General features: G+C 45.8%; 1 protein-coding gene and 1 pseudogene across 17 annotated transcripts in view; both read right to left on the bottom strand.

Moving 5' to 3' along the window:
* Positions 1-25,994, bottom strand: part of MICAL3 (microtubule associated monooxygenase, calponin and LIM domain containing 3) — a 211,298-nt gene that overhangs the window by 158,939 nt on the left and 26,365 nt on the right. The window lies entirely within an intron of this gene.
* LOC105861847 (small ribosomal subunit protein uS19 pseudogene) lies at positions 13,342-13,942 on the bottom strand (annotated as a pseudogene).

Below are 25,994 nucleotides of genomic sequence, written 5' to 3'. Positions count from 1 at the left end.
AGATAGCACACAAGTGACCCTGACACATGAGAAGGAAACACGCTGTGGAGGAGAAGCCGAGTGGTGAGGACAGGGAAGCAGGGGGTGTTGGGGAGGGGGCTGCACCATCACCCAGGCTGGCAAGTGGGAGCAGAGGCTGGAGGGGCAAGCCTTGGGGTCACCGGCGGTCGGGGGAGAGGCCTTTCCGGCACAGGAAGAGCACATGCTCAAAAAAAGATGGCATCGGCGAGGTAGAATGGCAAGGCAGGGAACAAGCAGACCTCGTGGGGCCCTATGGGCCCCCATGAGGGCTTTAGCCACATGGGGTGCAACAAGGAATCACCGCAGAGGGTTGGACAAGGGAGAATGTTAGCAGGACTGCTCTGGCCGGCAGCTGATGATATATTCAGGGACTTGAGGGTGGAACAGGGAAACCAGTTAGAAACCTGCTGCAGAAACCCAGGAGACAGACAGATGGTCATGGCCTGGCCTGGAGAAGTCTCAGTGTACGTCGAAGTCAGAATCAAAACACGATGGTGGACTTCATAGGATCTGCTAATGGGTAAAATATGAGGTGTGGGAATGAGAGGCTACTCCAAAGATTTTTGCTCTGAGGAACTGAAAAGATAAATGAAGAACAAACTGACAAAAGCACAAACACATAAATCTCCTTCCTGGTGGCCCCACCAGGGGCAGAGGAATAGATGAACTAGCCCCCAGCCATTCTCGCTTGCAGGAGTGCCAGCCCCTGAGAAGTCAGGTAGTCCTCTTCCCCTCAGCTCCCACCCCAAGGGTGCCAGGCTCTGGATCCAGCCTCTCACCCCACAGTCCCTCCCTCAGTGGATAGCACAGGCCTCACACCAGCGGGACCTGCTGGAGTTCCTCATCAACCCTGAATAAGTCCACACAGGTCCTCACAGAGCTCCCAACAAAGCAAAAGCCCCATCCTCCGCACATACACGAGCTCCTGGAGTTTCCTCCCCACACAGAGGCCCTTGTGTTACTAAGGAGCCAGTAATAGCTCCAACATGGCAGGGGGTGGCCCAGACTCAGGATGGGGAGGGGAGAAAAGGGGACAAGAAGAGGACAGCAAGAGAGGCTAGAGGGTCTGCACCCCAAACCTGCTCTGGGGCTGTGCCTGCCCCTAGCCATCCTGGAGATAGCTCCCCTTCAAAGGCAGGCCCCAGCCCCTTAGCCCTGCTGCCAGTACCTGCTCCACCGCCTGGGCCACCTGCAGCTGCTCTTCAGCACCACCTCACCTTCCCAAGAGCAAGGAGGCATTGTAGGACCATGACACTGTCTTTGAAAACCTACTGTCTGGGGTTTCTGTTCCTAGCCAAATCCACACAGCCCATTTCCTAGACATTCAAATGGAGACGGACTACAAGACCTATAGAAAAAAGAATTCAAAAGAGGCAAAGACAGGAAAGGGCTTCGTACAGGTAATTCTCTAGGCCAATGACTGCAGAGGGGGTAAGTTTGTCACTTGATGTTTGCTGACTGCTTACAGTATAACCCGTGTGATGACTGTTCAAAGAGGCTCACAAAAAGCAAGACACCATTCCAACTCTCCAGAAGCTTAGGATCCTGGAAATCAAGGGAAAGAACTAATGCACCTGTTACAACAAACAAGCAAACATGTCCCAAACTGCATGGCCAGGCCATCTACAGGGTAGGGATGGTTAGGATTTGGATAAGCAGAGAAGAGAGAGCAGGGCATTCAGGGACAGAGGAGGCATAGCCAGGGCAGAGAGGCTGGAGGAGGCTGGCGGGGCAGAGAGGCTGGGGGAGGCCAGGAGGCAGAGCTGCCCAGCAGGAGGTTGCTGGAGCTTTGGGAGCCAACAGGAGAACTGATGAGGGATGTGGGAGGGGGACAGGAGTGTTCAAAGCAGCCTGGCCCAACCACAGCAGGAGGGTGGGTGGCACTGAGGAAGCTGCAACTGCCGTCAGGCCATGGAAGCCTGGGTGATCATCTGGGCATGGGATGAAGGGAGACCAGATTACAACTGCAGCAGTGGAAACCAGAATTTTAAAATGGAAAATCATTTAACAAATGCTACAGCACAAATTGTGGCAGGTGTAGTTTTAGATGCTGGGGATAAGCAATTTCTGAACACATTCTGAAGACAGAAATAACAAAGCAGATGAGATACACAGGGTATGTAAACCAATTGCTGATTTTATTCATTTATTCTGTCTGCTGTTCAGGAGCAGGGAGGTGACAAACACTTCTATACTCCAATCAGTGACTTAACTTTACAACTTTCCTAGATGCAGAATGTTTAAAAGAAGACTCTGTTAGGGACACCCATGCATGAGATGAAATGACGACCAACTCTGTTCCTCAATGACAGTGATTACATAAATGTGGGGGAAGGAGTTGACAATCCCCAGCTCCTAAGCATACGGCAAGAAGGCTGTTCACAGGAGGTGGGCCTACTTCACCCACTCCTTACCCTGCCACAGCCAACAGAACAGTGGGCTGAGGCTCTGATACCCCTTGGCACTGAGGTAATCCTTTTATCTGGCCCCCAAACCCCTGTCAAATGCTCTATAAGCCACAGGAATCAGCACAAACTTGGCAAGGGGGTAAAATTAGGCTCCACTAAAGACACAGACACTTGCATCAAGAGAGCCAAGAAAGTCACTTCTGCACCCTCCCCTCCTAACCCGCACCAAAATCAATACCACAGGCTGGGTAACAGCCTTGCAAGGTAAGATACTCCTGGCTCCAGACAAGTGGCCACTATACCCACTGAGCAACCAGCTCAGGGTCAACCATGCACAAGGTTCCAGGGACATACTTTAAGTGTGTGTGTCCCTACTCACATCACATTTATAGTACACAGTAAAATCTGAGACCCTCATATATTTTTTAATGCAATGGCAATAGCAACAAAAGTGCTCATAGAGACTCCCTTCCAAGTCGTTTTCAATGGCAGACAGAGGTCAGCGTGTTTTCTAACCCAGGCCACAGGACGTTATAAATGGAGTGTTCAAAATGGTGTCATTACTGGAGTTGTAATTCTATGTTCTAACAAGAATGAAGAAAGGAGCCGGACAATACCCAAAGAATCAGCCTCTCCTCTTCAGCTCCACTGGGAAACTCAAGAAGAGCAAAGCTGGAACAAGGCCAGCTTGCTGCTATTCCCTGTCACTCTGTGTTCTGTGGCACCCGGCCCTTCCATCACATCCTTCCCATCACATTTTTATCTTGCACAGTTGAGGCCAAATATGCAAAGCCCAATCTTTCAGCCCTTTACAAAGTAGCTGCTAGCCAAGGACATCACTCCACGTAGGACACCACTGCCAATGCCAGCAGCCCCCAAATGTTGAGTTTTTACTTCTTTTGACAATCTGCCCACACGACTAACGTGTGTCTTTGGGTTTTGTCCACCACCTCTACACACAGCACACACCCACACGAATACCAACCATAACTGGGTGGAGATGAGGAGGGGGTGTCAAAGGGATTAGCTCCACAGGACTTTGACTCTATGTGAGACCAAACACTTAAAAATCTAACTCATGCACTTCTGCCAGCTGTAGCCCACTGTCACAGTGCACACTAGAATCCTCCAAACAATAAGGTTCTGTGGGCATGGAATTTGGTCCACAAATAAGCTGTCCCTTTAAAGATCTGCAGCAATTTAAAACCAGCTGGTTTCTGGAATGAGCCAGTCCTCAAAAAGCAGCTCTCACTTCATCTACAAAGGACAAGGTCCAACGATTTGTGTTTAAAAAAAAGAATCGCTCTACAGATAAATTTAAGACTCTGACACACTGTTGGTTCAAGAACAAGGGGTTAGGGAATTTTAGAAGCAGTAGCCCTAAGGCACTGACCTTGGCAGCTGAATGGAACTGCACAGCTAAAACTAAATGTGGCTAGCCTAGGTATGGGAATAGGTGAAGGTAAATACTCCAAAACAGAAGCACAATAGCCACAGGTACAAAGCTCCTTATGGGGACCTTGGTACCATGTGACTCCAGCGCAGATCCAGCAGAGCTGGGCTGCCCAACCCTGGCAGGAGTCTCCCACGCACTGTGGAAGTCCTCTGAAAGAGGGAGGAAACTGCCACTGCAGGAAAACCATGCATTCTCCTCTCTCCTTTCCCTTTCCTTCCCCCCACTCTTTTCTATTTAAAAAAGACAACTACTTCTGTGTTTGAGAAAAGATGTGACTGAAAGAGTTCTTCCAAATCAGAAAACAATACCTGTCTTTTTAAAGGATTTCAGTAATACCTGTAATCTATAAAAGAGCCCGGAACTGACACAACATGGTTATAATTTCAGTGCTTAAGAGAAGCACGCCTGTAATCCTAGCACTATGGGAGGTCGAGGGTGGGGGGATGGGATGGGATGGGATTGCTCGAGGTCAGGAGTTCGAAACCAGCCTGAGCAAGAGCGAGACCCCTTCTCTATTATAAATAGAAAGAAATCAATTGGCCAACTAACATATATAGAGAAAAAATCAACCAGGCATGGTGGCACATGCCTGGAGTCCCAGCTACTCAGGAGGCTGAGGCAGGAGGACTGGCTTGAGCCCAGGAGTTTGAGGTTGCTGTGAGCTAGGCTGACGCCATGGCACTCAATTTAGCCTGGGCAACAAAGCGAGACTCTGTCTCAAAAAAAGAGAGAGAAGCACTGAAGGCATATCATTTTCTACACAGTGATTTAAGTTAGTTTCTTACCACACATTTGAGAGGCTTCATTCTTTGGTCTCCTACCTCAGAGAAAGCACCTACTCCATACCACACAGTGTAATGATAGTGATGTTGATGATGATATTATTAGTAATAACTACATTTATAATTTATTAATCACTACTATGTGTCAGGGATTGTTTAAGATATTAATTCTCATTGTGAGGCATAATTATCAGCATGATTTTATAGATAAGAAAAAGGAAACAGAGAGGTTAAGTAACTAGCCCAAAGTCACACAGTGATATAGCTGACACTTGATCCCAATAAGTCTGGAACCACTAGGACTAAACAGCCTCTATACTTCTATCTGCTATCATCTTAATCCAGAAATGACTCTATGAATAGTTACAATTAGCAGCAAATTACAGATGAAACAAGCATTAAAAAAGCATTAATGAAACAAGCATTAAAAAAAAGCTAGATAAGGCCGGGCGTGGTGGTTCACGCCTGTAATCCTAGCACTTTGGGAGGCTGAGGCGGGCGGATTGCTCAAGGTCAGGAGTTCAAAACCAGCCTGAGCAAGACCCCGTCTTTACCAAAAATAGAAATAAATTAATTGACCAACTAAAAATATATATACAAAAAATTAGCTGGGCATGGTGGCACATGCCTGTAGTCCCAGCTACTCGGGCGGCTGAGGCAGTAGGATCGCTGAGCCCCGGAGATTGAGGTTGCTGTGAGCCAGGCTGACGCCACGGCACTCACTCTACCCTGGGCAACAAAGTGAGACTCTGTCTCAAAAAAAAAAAGCTAGATAATTTGTCCAGCTAGTAAGCTACAGGGCCAGCAGTCAAAAATCTAGATCTCTAGGCCGGGCGCGGTGGCTCACGCCTGTAATCCTAGCTCTCTGGGAGGCCGAGGCGGGCGGATTGCTCAAGGTCAGGAGTTCGAAACCAGCCTGAGCAAGAGCGAGACCCCATCTCTACTATAAATAGAAAGAAATTAATTGGCCAACTAATATATACAAAAAATTAGCCGGGCATGGTGGCGAATGCCTGTAGTCCCAGCTACTTGGGAGGCTGAGGCAGGAGGATTGCTTGAGCCAGGAGTTTGAGGATGCTGTGAGCTAAGCTGACGCCACGGCACTCACTCTAGCCTGGGCAACAAAGCAAGACTCTGTCTCAAAAAAAAAAAAAATCTAGATCTCTGATCTCTACATTCTGTGCTTTTTCACTTTACCACACTCCAGGTGTTAGATCAACAAACGTGGGACCTCTACACAGCTGTTCCCAGGACTAAAAGAGGTAACACTAGGTCCCAAGGGCACACAGAGACGGAATAATTAAGAAAAAGAACTAGACAAGAAAATCTGAAGACAACCATCCTGCCTTGAGGAATCTGCTATCTGCTGCCAACTTCATCACTCTGAAACAGAAATTTTATCCTGTCACGTCCTGCTTAAAACCATATGTATTTACTCATTATCTACTGCATCATGTCTCCTGCCTGATTTCAAGTCCTACTGACCGTGGTTACCCAACCTCATCCCAATTTCCCTGAGAAACCCACCCTCCAGTTTGGCCGCCCAGCCGCCACCTGCCCCACCGCCCAGGTGCACATTCTCCTCCCTCGCCTGAGCCTAGGTAGGGGTGCGCACTTCCCCACACTGGAATGCCCCCCCCACCCAGTCCTCCTTCGGAAACCTACAGAACTCCTACGGACTCCTTCACAGAGTCCTGTTACCTCCTCTTGTCCTTTCTGAGCTCCTCTGCTGTTTCAAACAATGTGATAAATCTAATTCAATAAACATTTAACTAAGTACATAATATAATAAAAACAATGCTTGAAAAATGGATAAATTGATCCAGGAAAGTTTTACAGAAGAAAAGGTGGATTTGAGGAGATCCTAAAGGATGAGTGAGACCGAGTTCAGCAGAGAGAAGAGGAAAGGACCAGGAGAGAGTTAACTTGAGGCACAGGAGAAGTGCAGTAGCAAACCCAAGCACTCGGCCTGCCTTTGTGAGAACGTAGGGGGAGAAGGTAGAAAAGGACAGCAGCCTGCCACAAAGTTCAGACCTACAATACTGAAGAGACACAGCTTCTCAAAAGGTGAGTGGTACAGAAGCCAGGAGCTGCTCTAGAAAGAGCAGAGGCCCCAGAGTTCTACAGACCCAAATTCCAATCGAGGACCTACCACCACTAGACCCTCAGTCCAGCTTCCTCAGGTTACATTTCCCCCACCGCTAAACAAAGATATAATAGTATTTGCCTCATACGGATATAATGATCTTCAAGGTGAGGCAAAAAGAAGCAACCATTCTGAAGTGCCAAGGATAGTGTCCAAGACAACAGATATTCAATAAGCGTGACATATAATTACCATCACTACTGGTAATCCACAAAGAAGTCTTAAAGGTTCAGACTAGTTCCATGCTTTAGTCTAGCATTCCTGAAACACATCTGACCACCAAAATAGTTTGAAATAAAAGTCTATGAAAAGAGCCGGGCGCGGTGGCTCACGCCTGTAATCCTAGCACTTTGGGAGGCTGAGGCGGGCGGATTGCTCAAGGTCAGGAGTTCGAAACCAGCCTGAGCGAGACCCCGTCTCTACCAAAAATAGAAAGAAATTAATTGACCAACTAAAATATATATATATACAAAACATTAGCCGGGCATGGTGGCGCATGCCTGTAGTCCCAGCTACTCGGGAGGCTGAGGCAGTAGGATCGCTGAGCCCAGGAGATTGAGGTTGCTGTGAGCCAGGCTGACGCCACGGCACTCACTCTAGCCTGGGCAACAAAGTGAGACTCTGTCTCAAAAAAAGAAAAAAAAAAAAAAGTTTATGAAAAGAATACTACAGGAGCACAAGAGGTGTTAGGTACATTTTGATTAGCATAGGATGACAAATTTTTAAAATGTCTAGTGATCAAAAACTATGAATTCAACATTTTAGATAAATGTGTATTTTATTAATCACAAATAAATGGTCTCATGGGTAAATTAACTGTTGCAGAAAATGATCAGTTTTTTAAGTTTTGTAAACAAAACTGTCCTCCCCTACACACAAAAAAATCCGTAAAATTCAATCATTTATATTATTAAGAAGATTCTTTAATTTTCTCCAGAGGATATTTTAATAGCCCATGGGCCACCGTTCAGGAAGCACTGTCTGCGAGCCAGCGGGGTCCTGCAAAAGAGGACAAAAGAAATAGAAACAGGAAAGACACAACAAATAAAATGTTTTTCTACATTTTCTTAAGTCCTGCTAACTTACATGGCTTGGAAAGACAGTTGGACTTGGCACCTCTTCCCACCACCCCCAATTTCAGGACTGTTTAAAGCACCTATTGTGTGCCAAGAATATGCCAGGCATCGGGGGATGGGACAAAGACAGGAAGAGACAGTAAGGGGAAAATTACCAAATTCTGCTCCTGAATTTGAAGGTTTAAAAATGTATATATGAGGCTGGGAGCGGTGGCTCACACCTGCAATCCTAGCACTCTGGGAGGCCGAGGTGGGCAGATTGCTCGAGGTCAGGAGTTCGAAACCAGCCTGAGCAAGAGTGAGACCCCGTCTCTACTATAAATAGAAAGAAATTAATTGGCCATCTAATATATACAGAAAAAATTAGCCGGGCATGGTGGAGCATGCCTGTAGTCCCAGCTACTCAGGAGGCTGAGGCAGGAAGATCGCTTGAGCCCAGGAGTCTGAGGTTGCTGTGAGCTAGGCTGACACCATGGCACTCACTCTAGCCTGGGCAACAAAGCAAGACTCTGTCTCAAAACAAAAAAATGTATATAGGATAATAACGTTAAAATATCATGCATTTTAAGAAGTGAAAACTAAAATTGAAAAGCACATAAGATGATGTGCTCCTGTAATAAAATGGACACAGCTCTGACTGCAGATGAGACTTCTTCATCTGACTCCCAAAGGGATCTCCAACCACTGGGACCTGGGGTGGAGAACGAAGCCCCTCCCCAAGTGTGGGCTCCACAGCTCATAACTGCTCACTCAAGGACAGACTGAAAGATTTAGTACCCGAGTCGGGGCCAGTGAAAGAGAAAAGTGGTGTCAAAGGCAGCTGAAAATGCCATGCACTACCAGAAGAGGGGCATAACAAGAGTCCCCAGAGGGACCCCAAGACCTGTGGCAGCATGCTCACTCAGGGAGACTGCTGTTGCCCCTGTCATCTGCGGTTCCTCACTGCAAACAGTGGCTCTGAGAGTTCTGTTCATCTACAGTCTGTGCCATTGCGCCAGGAGGGGCTGGGAGAGGTGGCCCAGTTACTTTCCGTATGTTAATCCTGGCAGGCTGAGCAGCAGCAGAAGGCAAACCCAGGGCAGAGAAGTGGACCAAAGGAAAGTCTGATTAATTGTTATGCTCTGACTTCCCAGAGCACCTCCTTCTTCTCTGACAGCTCCTAGTGCTTTCATAGACATGACTTCAATAGGCCCTTTGGGCAAGTCAGAGAGACAGTACCCCCAGTACACAAAGAAAGTTGATATTAAGTCCTCTTTAAAAGATTAGGAAAAGCATACATACCGACTTGCCTGAGGGGAGTTAGCAAAGAGATTCTAAACACTGTATTTCTCCTAGCTGTTCTGGCCAGTGGCATAGGCTACTTCTCAAAAATGATTAAATTTAGGAAAAAGTAAGTATCCCAAAAGTCTCAAAATTAGTATCTAGAATTTCAGACTAGAATAATAGTCCCGTCTCACCCACCTCTTAGATCAAGAGCCTAAGATGCCATAAATCATTTCTAAGAAAGCCAAAAAAGGAATAAAGAAGGCAGGGAAGAAGGAAGAAAGAAGGAAAGAAAAAAAAGCACATGCATTTTTGCCTAGATCAAAGAAGCACCAATGTTTATCTGAGATGGGATGCCAGGTGGTTCCACAGAGCCCATCTGTTCCAGACCAACCACAGCAGCATGACCTACACAGGATAAATCACTAGTCACTTCGTATCTCCTTCTCGTCCCTTAGAGAAAAGTACACGTTTCTACAAGAACTCTCATTTAGCACCTCCTGTGAGTCTACCACGTACTAGGCATTGTGTTGGGTCTGAGTACAGAATGTGCACAAAACTCCCATGTCTCCTGAGCCCCAGAAATGGAAGCACAGTGGTGGACACAGCTGTTCGTATAAAAATGTCAATACATACATAGACAAGTAAGTTCATACTTATGTACTGTGACCAAAAGAACAGCAGAATATAAGAGAAACTATCCAAAGGGACCCCTTGGCTTAGGTGGGTAGAAAGTGGTGTCCTGCCTCACACCGAGGGAGGGTGCCCAGTATAGAGCTCGCTGCAGGGGCAGAAGGCAGCACAGGTGCCCAGGCCCCAGGTGAGAATGGATGTGGGCCTTCCAGTAACCAAAGGCCTTCATAGCTCCCAAACCCAATGCCTTCCTCAAGGCAGACTCTAAGAAAACATATGTTCATCACTGACTATAGATTGGACACACAAATAAAAAGAATAAGAAAAAAAAGCAAAGAAATGCTCGATTCAGCAAATCAAATATAAACCAACGACTATTTAACAAGCAAGGCAGTGACTTAAAATCTTGGCCCAAAGATCTTACGATATGGTTTGTAGAAGAAAAGATACCAGACCATTCCACCCTATCCCCCCAAAAAACAAAAAAGCTTGAGACATGAAAATATATATCCTGAGGCATGTCTGATTAAATGCTGAATGAAATGTTCAACTCATACAGTTCATTGGAGGGGAAATAATTCCAGGGTAAGGCAGTGAAAACGAGTTCCCCAGAGATGGTGGTGGGACTCCAAGTAGAAACTGAAGTCTGGGGAGAATTCATTCAGCTAAGCCACTTGGGGAGGATGCTGCAGGCACATAGAACAGTGTAAACAGAAATGTGCAAGCAAGAACAGCAAGGAGCATTCGGGAGGACTAACTATACCAGAACAGTTGAGCCCACCCTAAAACATACAGCAGTCCACCACAGTGCCAGCTCACTCCCTCCTCAAGGCCTTGCTTGGAAACAAGGAATATTCCCACAGGCCAAGGCCCCAGGATGGTCTTCTGGTGGGCACAGCTTGGAGGAGTGGGAGAGGGAAGCCAGTGAGACTGTCCCAAGACGAGAAGGAGGAACAGAGAGCTATGGATCTCATTCACTGGGATAAAAAATTAAATGCCAAAGAGTAGGGAGAAAAGAGGAAAAAAATCCAAGTTGTTATAGTATTATGCAACTGAAATTCCATGCATAAGCCAAGAAATTCAAAGGTCACAGTTCCCACAGCAACTGTAACCTGACCTGTCTGCGTATGTAGCCTTTGGCACTGCCAGCTGCGAAGCCCCCAAGAGCCCACATACTGCCACACAGACCTGCTGTCAGGCACCCGTGTGTACCAGGGGTGCCAGGCCCACTGTGCTCAGGCTCACCTGGGCTGCCCATAGTGTGACGGGCCCTCGGCCATGCTCTACAGTCCCCAATTCTTTGAGGCAGAGCTTCGCTGTGACCCCAAGCCTATTTACTGTGGAGTGGGGTGAGTTGCCCCACCTTAACCAACCAGGTGGGAGAAAGAGAGAGAAGGGAAGCATGTGCATGGGATGGAGAGGTTGCTGCCACCCTCTTGGCTCATGTCTTCAGGCATACCAATGCTTGCCAAGCCTCACCATATGGGAAAACAAGGTGGGAGGCGGGGATGGCAGAAGGAATATTGTGCTTCAAAGGGCACCATCATAAAAGTGAAAAGATTCATTTTCACTGTAGTTAGCTAAAAAGAAAGTAAAAATAAAAAAAATTAAAAAAATAAAATAAAAAAATAAAAAAAAAATAAAAGTGAAAAGACAACCTGACAAATGAGAGAAGATTTTTGCAAATCATATCTGATAAGGATCTCCTTTCTGCAGAATATATAACTGAGCACATGTACCTTCCCAAGGGAGTCTAGGACACAGGCATGGCCATAGACCCTGCTTCCATCATGAGGCACAGATGGAGCAAGACACAGTCTACACACTGTGACACTGGAGGGTGCAGCAGGGAGTGCCACAGATGGCCACCTTCCAGCCTCATCCCCACCCTCAGGGGGCAGGTAAGAGCAGGCATCTTAGAAATAGGTGATCACCCTTGCTAAAAGACAAGCCCTCTAAGGTCCTCCTCCTAACTAATTAATTATGACAATAGAAAAGACTAAACTTGGCTGGGCGAGGTGGCTCACGCCTGTAATCCTAGCACTCTGGGAGGCCAAGACGGGTGGTATCATTTGAGCTCAGGAGTTCAACACCAGCCTGAGCAAGAGTGAGACTGCGGTCTCTACTAAAACAATAGAAAGAAATTAGCTGAACAACTAAAATATAAAGAAAAAAAATTAGCTGGGCATGGTGGAGCATGCCTGTGGTCCCAGCTCCGCAGAGGCTGAGGCAAAAGGATTGCTGGAGCCCAGGAGTTTGAGGTTGCTGTGAGCTAGACTGATGCCATGGCACTCTAGCCCAGGCAACCGAGTGAGACTCTGTCGCCAAAAAAAAAAAAAAAAAAAAAGAAAAAGAAAAAGACTAAACTCACCCAGAAAAAGGTTTATGTCCTGGAAATCTTACCTCCCGCTAGACCATGGCTTATGAGAGTAGCCAATACTACAGGTTCAAGGCAAAGAACAACTGTTACATTGGCTCCCAAGGTAAACAGTCAGGGCAAGTAACAAGGCAGCAAGAGGAATGCCCAGCTCCCGAGAGATGTATAAGGAAGACCAGCTCTATCAACAAGCGGCTGACTGAGCCCTAGCACGTCCCTCAACTGTGCTGACAAAACATGCCTTGCATGGCTGCTGTGAGAATTAAATGAGGCAATATACAACAGCACCTAAGTCACAGGACTCAACACACAGAAGGCACTCAATGAACGAGAATTATTAGTATTGCGGTTATTTTCAAACCTCGTGTTTTACAAAAAATACTGCTACCCAAACTGATTACTCACTTCATTTACAAAAGCTGTGTCCAAATTAATGTTTTGGTTGTTGCATAACAATAGTAGTAGCACCTAACATATAATGTGTGCCTACCACTGTGAGAAGCACTACTTTGCATGCTGTTCTTTCTAACTTTACACACAACACTGCATTTAATCCTCACAATAAACTCATGAGATAGGTACTATTATCCACATTTTATAGATGAAGAAACAGAAATGTGTTCATTTATTCAAGGTTATACAGTTCCTAAGTGGTAGAAGATGGAGCTGAACTCGAGCAGCCTGACTCTGGAGCCCCACACTGAAACCACAACATACCCATCTTCAAAGCATGGAAACATGTCCCCCAAGGAACTCAGCCGGCAAAGAAAAGGAGGCACAGTTCCCAAAAATAGTTCAAGAGTGGCTTCTTTAAAAGAACTGACAGTTTCCAGGTTGGCCTTGTGATCACAAAATCATAAGGAAATGGTTCTAATTTCTGCAGGAAAAAAAAAGCCAGAGCAAGCCAAGAAACCACCATCATGATCCTCCACTAGATCAGGAGCAGCTCCATTCAAAATGGGAACAGGACCATGCTTCAGTTCAAAATTATACTCACTGGAAACTCACCCAAGGATTCTGATGGCTCACGGTTAACACTTAATGAACAAGCCTGGGAATTTTAAAAACTGTCTTCTACCCTACTAGATTCACTTCTCATCCAATAAATTCCCAAAACTTTCCTGTATTTGGAAAGACAGAACTTGTCAGATTCTCCACTTTTCCTTACCCAGGTTTCCTTTCCACTCCATGTTTTTTTTGTTTTTGGTTTTTAGAGAAGTGTCTTTATTGGCTGAGGAGGCTACTTGAGGGGGATGAAGCGCGAGGAGTGGGTGGCGCCGATGCCGGGCCGGCCGTGCTTCACCGGCTTGTAGGTGATGGAGAACTCCCCCAGGTAGTGGCCCACCATCTCGGGCTTGATCTCCACCTGGTTGAAGGTCTTGCCATTGTAGACGCCTACCATCCTGCCCACCATCTCGGGCAGGATGATCATGTCTTGCCATTGTAGACGCCTACCATCCTGCCCACCATCTCGGGCAGGATGATCATGTCCCGCAGGTGTGTCTTCACCACCTCGGGCTTCTCCAGGGGCGGCGCCTCCTTCTTGGCCTTGCGCAGGCGCTTCAACAGCGAGTGCTGCTTGCAGCGCAGGCCCCGGTTCAGCCGCCGCCGCTGGCGCGCACTGTACAGTTGCATCAGCTGCTCATAGGACATATCCAGCAGCTGGTCCAGGTCCACGCTGCGGTAGGTGAACTTGCGGAAGGTCCGCTTCTTCTTCTGCTCCACTTCCGCCATCTTGCCGGATCTTCAGAAAAAGGCACTCCATGTTTTCATTCCCATGCTCCACTCCCAGCCCCCAGCTATACGATTTGTATTCAGATTACATGCAAAGAAAAAATGCAACAAATTCATTTACCCCAACTTAGAAATGGAAATACCTGATAAAGAGAACTAAAGGGGATACAGAACAAATGAGGCTCTGAAACAGCACATACGCAAGTCATCCGAAGTGTGGCTGCAAGCAGAGAACCCAGCTGTCCCACCTGTGAGTGAGCCACATGACCTTGCACAAGAGGCAGATCATCCTGAACACCTTCTTGAGCTTGTTCCTTCATCTCTGGGACACAGGATTTACTATTACAGAACCACCCCATCGCTCAAAGGAGGCAGCACATGAGGCAGCAACGTTATTAGGTAAGTTAAATGTTTTATTTCTTTTTAATCTTGTCTGAACAAAATGAGAATGTGAACTGCTAAAATATGTTGTAGGGATCAGGGTAGGAGGTAGTTTAAGTTTTTCGTTCTGGTAACTCATCCACATAACACAGATTCACTTCTTGTTATTAAATTCCATGTCTTTTTTTTTTTTTTTTTGAGACAGAGTCTCACTTTGTTGTCCAGGCTAGAGTGAGTGCCGTGGCGTCAGCCTAGCTCACAGCAACCTCAAATTCCTGGGCTTGAGTGATCCTTCTGCCTCAGCCCCCCGAGTAGCTGGGACTACAGGCATGCGCCACCATGCCCGGCTAATTTTTTATATATATATCAGTTGGCCAATTAATTTCTTTCTATTTATAGTAGAGACGGGGTCTCGCTCTTGCTCAGGCTGGTTTTGAACTCCTGACCTCGAGCAATCCGCCCGCCTCGGCCTCCCAAGAGCTAGGATTACAGGCGTGAGCCACAGCGCCCGGCCCAATAATTTTTTACAATTGTGTAGAGACAGGGTCTCAATTGTTGCCCACACTGGTCTCAAACTCCTGGCCTCAAGCAATCCTCCTGCCTTGGCCTCCTAAAATGCTGGGATTACAGGTGTGAGCCACTACACCTGGCCTTTTTAAAAATCAGCAGCATGGTAACTAAAATATTTTTAAAAGCTTTTGTGAGTTAGCCTCTGCTTTCAAAGGACTTTCAGCTTCCAAAAGCTGAAACAGTGACCAACATAAGCTCTGAGTATTAAAGGCTACGAGACTGTTACAGACTAGCTCTAGAGACTTGTTAAATATAACAGAAATATCTAAGACACAGAAATTTGAAAAAAAAGAAAAGAAACCTGACATATAAATCTAGGTTTACTCAAGAACTGAGGGCAAATTTGACTTAACCAAAATTAAAAACATGTATGCTGGGCCGGGCGCCGTGGCTCACGCCTGTAATACTAGCTCTCTGGGAGGCCGAGGCGGGCGGATTGCTCGAGGTCGGGAGTTCAAAACCAGCCTGAGCAAGAGCGAGACCCCGTCTCTACTATAAATAGGAAGAAACTAATTGGCCAACTAATATATATAGAAAAAATTAGCCGGGCATGGTGGCCCATGCCTGTAGTCCCAGCTACTTGGGAGGCTGAGACAGAAGGATCGCTTGAGCCCAGGAGTCTGAGGTTGCTGTGAGCTAGGCTGACGCCACGGCACTCACTCTAGCCTGGGCAACAAAGTGAGACTCTGTCTCAAAAAAAAAAAAACATGTATGCTTTGAAGCAGAAAGGACACCATGCAGAGAGTGAAAAGACAACTCACAGAATGGGGGGAAATATCTGCAAATCACATATCTGATAAGGAACTTGCATCGGGAATGTATACAGAACTCTTACAACTCAATAATGAAAAAATAGGCCGGGGGAGGTGGCTCACGCCTGTAATCCTAGCACTCTGGGAGGCCAAGGCGGGCGGATTGCTCAAGGTCAGGAGTTCAAAACCAGCCTGAGCGAGACCCCGTCTCTACCATAAAAATAGAAAGAATTTAATTGGCCAACTAATATATATAATATAAAAATCAGCCGGGCATGGTGGCTCGTGCCTGTAGTCCCAGCTACTCGGAGGCTGAGGCAGGAGGATCGCTTGAGCCCAGGAGTCTGAGGTTGCTGTGAGCTAGGCTGACGCCACGGCACTCACTCTAGCCTAGGCAAGAAAGCGAGACTCTGTCTCAAAAAAATAAAAAATAATGAAAAAATAACCCAATTTCTTAAATGGTCAAAAGATTTGAACAGGCATTTCTCTAACGATATACAAATAGCCAAAACAAACACATGAAAAGATGCTCAACATCATTAACCATTGGGGAAATGCGAATCAAAACATCAAAACCACAAATGAGATATCACTTTGTACCCACTAGGATGACTATGATAAAACAGACAGAAAATATCAAGTGTTGGTGACAATGTGGAGAAACTGAAACCCTCCTACAGTGCTGGTGGGAATGTAAAATAGTGCAGCAACTCTGGAAAACAGTTTGACAGCTCCTCAGAATGTTAAACATAGTTATCACATGACCCAGCAACTTCACTCCTAGGTATACACTGAAGAGAAATACGAACATACATCTATACAAAAACATGCACTTACATGTTCATAGCAATATTATTCAAAATAGTCAAGAAGTAGAAACAACCCAAATGTCTATCAATTGTTGAAAAAGATAATATACTATATCCATAAAATGGAGTATTCAACCATAAAAAGGAATGAAATTCTAATACATGCTACCACATGGATGAACCCTGAAAACCTCACAGTAAGTGAAAGAAGGCAATTACAAAAGGACAAATATTGTATGATTCTATTTATATGAAATGTCCAAAATAGTAAATCTACAGAGATAGGAAGTAGATGAGTAGTCACCCAGGGCTGGAGTGACTTCTATGAGTACAGGACTTCTTTTGGGAATGATAAAAGCATTCTAAAATTGATTGACTGTGGTGATGGTTGTAAAACTCTTAAGTATACTAAAAATCACTGGAGTATACACTTTAAATGAATGAATAGTATGGGAATTATATAATAAAGCTGTTTCCAAAAAAATACCTGAGGGCAGTAACCATGTCTTATGTGCCACTGTATTCTCATAAGTAACACAGGGCCTGGCATACAGTAGGTACTCAATAAATGTTGGTAAAGGAATAGAGGTGTTGAGTCTTTTTAGCAAAGAATTCATTACAGGAAATCCCTGCTGCATCCAGTGACTTCTGCAAAAGTCCCAGCCTAAAGGAGCTCCTGGGAGCTCCCTCTAGCATCTTCTCCCAGGCCAACACACTCTCAAACATCAGGCTCATCTTCTCTGTCTAAAGTCACTTCTTAACCTGAGTGCTATGAAGCTCTGCTGGTGGATACTAAAAAAAAAAAAAAAAAAAAAAATGGCCAGGTGCAGTGGCTCACACCTGTAATCCCAGCACTCTGGGAGGCCAAGGTAGGAGGATCACTTGAGGCCAGGAGTTTGATACTGGCCTGGGTAACATAGTGAAACCCCCTGCCTACAAAAAATTAAAAAAAAATTAGCCAGGCACAGTGGCATGAGCCTGTAAGCCTAACTACTTGGGAGGCGAAGCACAAGGATTGCTTGAGCTCAGGAGTTCAAGGCTGCAGTATACTCCAGCCTGGGCAGCAAAGCAAGACCCTGTCTCAAAAAAATAAAAGATAAGCTGGGCGCTGTGGCTCCCGCCTATAACCCTAGCACTTTGGAAGGGCAAGGCAGGAGGATTGCTGAAGTTCAAGACCAGCCTGAACAAGAATAAGACCCCATCTCTACAAAACATAGAAAAATTAGATTGGTATGGGGGCACATGCCTGTACTCTCACCTACTCAGGAGGCTGAAGCAGGAGGATTGCTTAAGCCCAGGCATTTGAGGTTGTAGTGAGCTATGATAACGCCACTGCACTTTAGCCCAGACGACAGAGTGAGACCCTGTCTCAAAAACAAATAAATAAATAAATACATTTAAAAACCAACAAATCTTTTCAAAGTGCATGATATGAGCTCTTAAGGGATAGGAGGGAAGTATGGGATGTGGACCTCGCTAGCAACCTGGCTAGGTAGAATGAGCATTCGTGAAATAAGAAACACTCAGGGCAGTGAAAGATGGGGATGAACTGAGAAATAAAGACACTGAGAGCCTTTGGTAAAAGGTGGGATACTGTTCTAGGGTTCCCCCGAGGAAATTATTGCAAACTATGATCCTGCCTTGTCCATATGGCCTTCCCCAACTCATAATCAAAATTAATGGCTCCTTGAAAATCATCAGCAGTCCTGTACACATTAAGCAGACAATTTGTATTTGTTGAATTTACGTACTTATGTCACAAAAATTATTACTTTAACACCTCTTTTCTGAAGCCTGTTAAGTGTCTGTGGCAACTGAGTAGCCAACCTCCCTAAAGACAGCATCCTTATACTGTTAACATAACCTTCACAAGACCTACAAGTGCCCACCCATTTACTCTGGCAACACCTCTTCTCCAGAACTCCCACCTCCTTCCCTTTTATCATCATGCTGCAGCCCCACAAGCTGCCTGCCTGCCACTCCTGCCCGCACACCTCCCCCGGCCTCATCCACAGGCAGCTCCACTCACCGGTCACCCTGGGCTCCTGTTTCACCCCACCATCGCCCCCTGGGAAGGCCTGACTAGCCCCTCCAACCTGCACTCTCACCAGTGCCCTTAGCACACAGATATGTCTGTCATCAACCCTCACCTGTCTCCCACACACACTGTGGACTCTGTGGGGGGCATGTTTATTTAACTCACTGTGGTAGTGCACAGTAAACATTTAACAGCCTGGCCTCAAAAAACATGTGCATGTATTTATTAATATAAGTATTTATTTTCAATTTTACTGAGTACACAATGGTTAAAAATATAATATAGTAATAAAAATATGGTTTTTATATTATATTTTATTTATTATATATTTTTATATTATATTATTTTATAATATATACTGTAATAAAGTGTATAGTAATAAAACATATACTCTTTATTATAAATTCCATATAGCCAATTGATTCTCCCCCTCTTTCATTTATTTTTATCTTTTTTTGTCTTGCTAACTCTTGTATCTGTGGCTAACTTATGGACGCAACTGACAAATGGGTGAATGCTGGCTGATATTTTCATTTACTTTAAGGAGTAAAACAAAAGCCAAACAAGGAAGATAGAGAACAAACATAGTATGAACATCTTTTTTACTGAATTGGACACTAGTTTTCAAACACCAGAAGAATATTTACTCAATTTTTTAATGCTATTCACAATGTAATGGCTACAGACACAAAATACTTGAAGTTTAAACTGCAATGTTAACATTTTTCTCCATCACTTTCTTAGACAATGAACAAAACAATAAACCAAGCCCTGACTTGTAGTGTCTGCCAGAGTCCATCGGGTAAATGTTCCCACCACAGCTAACGTCAAGCCCCAACAGGCTATCTCCGGATGCAGACACGGGTGGGAAGAGATGAGCCACGGTACATACTATATGCTATTTCCACCACATAAACACAGTACATGTGAGAGCCAGGTAACGCTAAAATAATGAGGAAGTGACGAGTTTTAAGTATTTATTACCCTTGTCTTTACTATAATTTATTTAATTATACTAATGGGTGTATTTAACAGCCAACTTGCAAAATTCCTTAAAAATTTAATGACAGGGTACCAGCTGGCTCTGGCAGGCCATGGTTCACTACTACATTCACAGTGTTTAGTATACAAAAGGTGCTTACTGTACTTTCTCCAAACAAAGTACAATCCTGTAGTTACCTCCACCTAAGAATCTACTACTCCAGGGGGAATCAAGACTTTCCTACAGTTGGGAATTTTCAAAACTAAAGAAAATAGTACAATCTCCCACATAACACGTTATCTTAAAAAAAAAGAAAAAGGAAAAAGGTCTTTTTAATACTTAGTATAAGCTCAAATGTAAAATATCTTCTGCAATAAATTCTCCCTAAGATATTTTTTTCCACAAAAACACTTTAGTAGCTAGGAGGTGAATTTTAAAACCTTCAACAGTCTGATTCATTTAGCACCCTGGGTGGCATTAGTCACAGGGTGTTCCGTAAAGTTCTTGAGTTCCTGCCCCCAGTCTGGAAAGAACTGCCCAACAAGCACCTCAGGCCCAGAGGGCTTGGGCTGGTAAGGAACCTCTGGATCACCTGCTCCCTGGGTCTCTTCTAACTCAAGTGGGCCCTCCTTCTTTCTTTTTTTTTCCCCCTTATCTTTTGTTTCCCTGTCCATAGTGTTTCCTGGAGGGTCCTCCTTCTTGATCCTGTCTCTATTTACACTGCCACTGCTACCTGCCTTCACTCTCTCCCGATCTTCTCCCCTCCCCCAGTTTCCCTGTGGGTTCTCCCTACACCCCCAGGCTGCCTTTGGCCCCGAGCTTCCCACCATACTCTCTGCTTTAGAAACGAAGATTAATAAAAGAGCAGATGATGAACACCAGGAAGATAAGGAGACTCAGGTCCAAACGGCACCTATGTGAGCATTCTGCTGCACAAAAGGCAATGGTTACAATCCCCTGCTCTGCCCAGGTTTCTCCATCTGTCCCTCCCACACTCCAGGCACACCTGCCTCAGGGCCTCTGGCAGACTCTTCCCTTTCCCTGGAACACTCTTCCCTATTACGTGACGTGGTTAACTCCCTGGGTGCCTGCTTGTCTTTGCTCAGATGTCACCTCCTCTGTGAATCCTCCTGCCACCCAGTTAAAAATTTCAGCATCTCCCCTTCCCCTGCCCCTCCAGATTCCCTTTTCCCATCTTTCCAAGCACTTTCGCCTCTAGCATGATCCTTAACCGCCTGCTGCTGTCATTAGTGACTCCTAAGTCCACATCAGAGGACCTGCATGCTCATCTCTACCTGTTATCTTCCTGACAAAACCTCCTTCAGATTGAATCGCCTACCTGTTGATGCCTAAGCCTTTGACAGATACAAGCATGTCAGCCCACTGCTCTAAGGCGGAACTTTACCTTCTGTAGATCAGAAAATAGATAGAAGGGACAGGGGATGTTTCATTGTCCCAAGCACCAAACTAAACTTGGTTTTTCAGATTCTGCATGCTACTCTCCTCCCACAGGAGGCAGTGCTGCTTTTACCAGCACACAAGACTCCTCAGCTCCCTCTCCTCGCCCACCCCAGGCAGTACCTACCCAAGACCACACCCATGCCTCTGGGGGCCACGTCCCTTTTCCCCCCATCTCTGGTGGCTACCTGATCCTCACCACCCCTCCAGTGGACACCACTCCAAATTGCCTGTCATGGCCCTCCTGGCCGCTAGCCCATCTTCCCCAAGCACTTTCATATCTTATCACTCCCTTACTGAAGAACCTTATTTATACTAGGGCTCCCTATCAGACCCCGAGACAATACTCCTGTTCTCAGGAAACAGAGACTGAAGGAGTTAGGAGTCAAGGGGCACACTGTCATTAACTTACTCACAAATGGTTCTGGAAAAACAAAATTCAAGGAAAAAACATGAAAAAGTGAATACGGCAAAATGCAAACCATTGGTGACTCCAAGTAAAAGGTAAACAGGAGTTCCTTGCGCTGTTCCCATACTTTTCTGGAATTATACCAAAATAAAGTTACCTCCCTCCCAAGAAAATCCAAACCGTCACCTTAGCATCGAAGTTCAACAATGAACAGCTCGTCTTATTAACCACTCTAGCCAGGCTGGTCTTTGACAACTACATCTCTATCTGACACCTTGTTTTTGTCCCCCTCTCTGCACGCAGACTCAGGATTTCCTCTGCCCCTCCCCACCAACACACTTCCTTCACAGCCCTGAGAGCCAGTTCCTGACTCACTTCTTCCAGGGGTGCTGAGGAAAGAAAGGAACTAGCATTCACTGACCATCTGCTACCAGCCAGGCCAGACTTGTGCTCAGCACTTATTGTACATTATTTCATTATTTCTAATTCTGCTAACACCTCTGAGGAAAGCGTTAGCCCAAGACTTGCAGAGATGAAGACACTGGTGCAAAATTAACCAGCCACTACATACAGAACTGGAGTAGGGGCCGAGGTGGCCTGTGCTGTCCACAGTGCCAACCCACACCTCTCTGCTCCCTGACACCTTCCCAGACCACATACCCCATGGCCTCCTCATTCACTGGATGCATGCTGACAGCCCCAGGCCTCCTTCTAAATGTCAGGGGTCCCCAAGAGAACAAAACAGATTCAGTTTCTGACCTCATGAAGCTCCCATTTTAGTGAGAGGAAACAGACAATAAAAGATGTATTTATCCAATACTTACATAGTACTTACTCTGTCAGGTGTTATGCTAAGCATTTTATTTTTTTGTTGTTGTTTTTTTGTTTTTGTTTTTTTTGAGACAGAGTCTTGCTTTGTTGCCCAGGCTAGAGTGAGTGCCGTGGCATCAGCCTAGCTCACAGCAACCTCAGACTCCTGGGCTCAAGCGATCCTACTGCCTCAGCCTCCCAAGTAGCTGGGACTACAGGCATGCGCCACCATGCCAGGCTAATTTTTTCTATATATATTAGTTGGCCAATTAATTTCTTTCTATTTATAGTAGAGATGGGGTCTCGCTCTTGCTCAGGCTGGTTTCGAACTCCTGACCTTGAGCAATCCGCCCGCCTCCACCTCCCAGAGTGCTAGGATGACAGACGTGAGTCACCGCGCCCGGCCAGCATTTTATTATTAATAATAATATGAATTAATTTAATCCTTATAAAAATTCTATGAGTTAGGTATTATTCTTACAAATGAGGAAACCAAGGTCAAAGGAGTTAAACAATCTCCCCAGAGACACACCAGTAGCAAGTGGTGAAGCCTAGACTTAACCCAGGCAGCCTGGATCCAGTACCCAGGCCCTGATGTCTCTCAACAAGCATAAGCAAGTGACTGGCATGCTAGAGGCGAAAGTGCTTGGAAAGATGGGAAAAGGGAATCTGGAGGGGCAGGGGAAGGGGAGATGCTGAAATTTTTAACTGGGTGGCAGGAGGATTCACAGAGGAGGTGACATCTGAGCAAAGACAAGCAGGCACCCAGGGAGTTAACCACGTCACGTAATAGGGAAGAGTGTTCCAGGGAAAGGGAAGAGTCTGCGAGAGGCCCTGAGGCAGGTGTGCCTGGAGTGTGGGAGGGACAGATGGAGAAACCTGGGCAGAGCAGGGGATTGTAACCATTGCCTTTTGTGCAGCAGAATGCTCACATAGGTGCCGTTTGGACCTGAGTCTCCTTATCTTCCTGGTGTTCATCATCTGCTCTTTTATTAATCTTCATTTCTAAAGCAAACTGTGAACTTTGAAAACACAGCCTGTAGCCTCTATTCCCTTTGCAAAGTGTCTGATACTTCTAAGTTGATGTTTGCTGGATCTATCTGCCTTGCCTTCCACCAACTACAAGGCCCAGGAGGATTAGCAGGGCAGCTTCTGACACCTCTGCCCATGGGTCCTCTGCACCAGCCGTGGGCAGTAACCTGTCTGTATTAAGGAAACATCAGCAAGCACAGTACTTGTATCTTATTTCAAGTCACATCTGCCCTATTTTATACTCAAATGGTGTCCCCAGTATGCCCCTTCAAACCCGTTGATAGCCAACATCTCTCTACCTGACATGGCATCCTCACGGGTCACCGCAGCAGAATCAAAGCTTTCTCATCTAGACTGGGACCCAGGGAGTGCAGAGGCAACTGGCCTCTTCACCCACCTATGACCAAACAAATCACCCTCTCCCAGACCCAGCACAAGGCCCTACAGCCTGAAGACAAGGAAGACTCTTGAGTCTTGGACTTCAGATGTCCTGGATCACAAGAATGGGCTATTGAGAGGTCAGTGACGACTGAACACAGTGAAGGACCCCAATCACATCTACACAGGCTTACTGCAAAGACTAAGCATTCACTTAAGTCACAGAGAATCCAGCTGGACGCAGCGAGTCCCCCAATGCACACCGGAGAGCCGCCCTCTGCTCCTGCCTACCAAGTGCAGTGTGTCCAGATTCCTTCCCACAGCTCCCACTCACCTCTGCAAGGAATTAAGGAATATGCATCAGAAACTTCTCTATTTCTGGTTTCAGTCTTCTAAAGCAGCAAAAAGAAAATCCCCTTTTGCCCTCAGTCAGAAAGGGTATGATACCTTTTTCCTCACATTTTATTTCCAAAATAAATTAATTCCATTTTTTATTTTCCAGAGTAAGTCTAGAAAAAAAATCACCTGAGAAGAATCATTTTCCACAGGCTACGATGCAGCAGAAGAGAGCAGAGGTGCGAGAGAACGTGTTTGTAACCATAACTGAGATCTCAGGTGCTGCTGTTTCATTTAGGAGATAAATCTTCTCACCAAGGTAGCAGAGAATAGTAGGAACTATGTGAAGAAAAACAAAGTCCCTGCCCTCTGAAAGCTTAGCAGTCCAAGATAACAAGTGACCCTTTAGCTATGAGACTGCTCTCCTTTTAGGCAACTGGTGGGCCTGCTGTCCCCCTGAGCAGCTCCAGCACAGGTGCTGGGGAACTGCTGTCCGGAGTTTGGGTCCCAGACACAGGCAGGCCCCTACCTACCTGTGATATAACATCTGCCACACCATAATTTCTGCATGGCAGGTAAGCCGTGTGTGATAGCTACAGGAGGGGTGCTAGCTTCAAAGACAATTAGATAACAGTATGGCACCAATCTTAAGTTTCCTGATGCCGATCACTCTGTGGTTGTGACCTGAGAACATCCTTATTCTTGATAAATCCACATTGAATTATTTAAGGTAAAGGGGCACAATGTCTTTGACTTTCAAATTGGTCAGAAAAAAATGCAAGGGGGAGAATGGCTCGAAATGTAAATAATAAAATCTACTTAATAAATCTAGATACCAGGTGTGGGGGAGCTCTCCTAGAACTGCTTCTGCAACTTCTCTATAAAATTGAAATTCTATCAAAATAAAGCTAACCAAAAAAGAAACTGTACCAGTGGCCAGCAAACAGTGGGCATGCTGTCCCAGTGACAGTGGGAGCCGCCTCCGCCCAATTCACCTGGGAGATGAGGCAGCAAATGCAACTGGTGCAGTGACACTCTCAAGGGACACACTCAGAACAATTGACAACACTGACAGAAGTCAGGGAGCACCTAAGGCGTCAACTATCCCTGGGTTTTTCTCCAGAATTAAGTCATATTCTTGGCAAGGGGAAAACGAATAGGGCTGGGAAGGCACCTAACCTGAAACTTTAGCATTATCTGGGGCTCTTCCCTCTCCTTATCTCTTCTATCTAATCAGTGTCCTCTTTCCAAAATGTCTCTGGCATCAGGTCCCTTCCTCTCTATCTCCACTGCCAACATTCTGTTCCAGTTCCTTGTCATGTCACACCTGAATTATCACTCATTACTCAGGGGTGGGCAAACAACGACCCATGGGCCAAATCCAACCTGCAAGCAAAAAGTCATTTTTACATTTTAAAATCGTTGGGGGATAAAAAGAAATCAGAGTAAGACTATTTTATGACATGTAAAAATTACATGAAATTCAAATTTGGGGGCCATAAACTAAAAGCTTTACTGGAACACAGCCACACCCATCCGTTGCTGTGTTATCTGTGGCTACTTTCACACTACAACAGCAGAGCTGAACAGCTGCATCAGAGAGACCATCTAGCTCACAGAACCTAAAACTTTTACTTTTTAGCTCTTTACAGAAAACTTAGTTGACTCCTCCCACAGCTGATCTTGCTGACTCTCACCTCTCCTGCCTCCACCAGATTAACTGAGCTAAGATAACACTACTTCCACACTGGTGCTGTGTTCAAACACCCCTGCCGGACCCCCTGTTGCCTATAGACCCCACTCTGTACCATAAACTGGCTTTTAACAAGAAAAGCCCACAAGGCCATGCCTTCGTTCACTCTATTCTCTGCCTTTGAGGAAACACTCCTTGCCTTCAACTGCTAAGCCTGCCACTGTTCAAAGGCTCTGGGAACATTTTCGGGTTCCCTATCTTCTCCTCCCACAGCGCCCTATACTTACCCTCATCACAGTTCTTGCCATGCAGCACTGAAATCATCTATTTGTGTGTCTGTCTCCCCAGCTACGGCAAGATTCCAGAGGGCAAGGAACACATCTTACTCATCTCCCATCACCCGAAAGAACCTGGCACAGCTGTTCATAAACGCTGAGCTCTACTCCAGCC

The sequence above is a fragment of the Microcebus murinus genome, chromosome 10, assembly GCF_040939455.1.
Source record: "Microcebus murinus isolate Inina chromosome 10, M.murinus_Inina_mat1.0, whole genome shotgun sequence".
Taxonomy (NCBI): domain Eukaryota; kingdom Metazoa; phylum Chordata; class Mammalia; order Primates; family Cheirogaleidae; genus Microcebus; species Microcebus murinus.
This window is presented reverse-complemented; position numbering and strand designations above follow the sequence as displayed.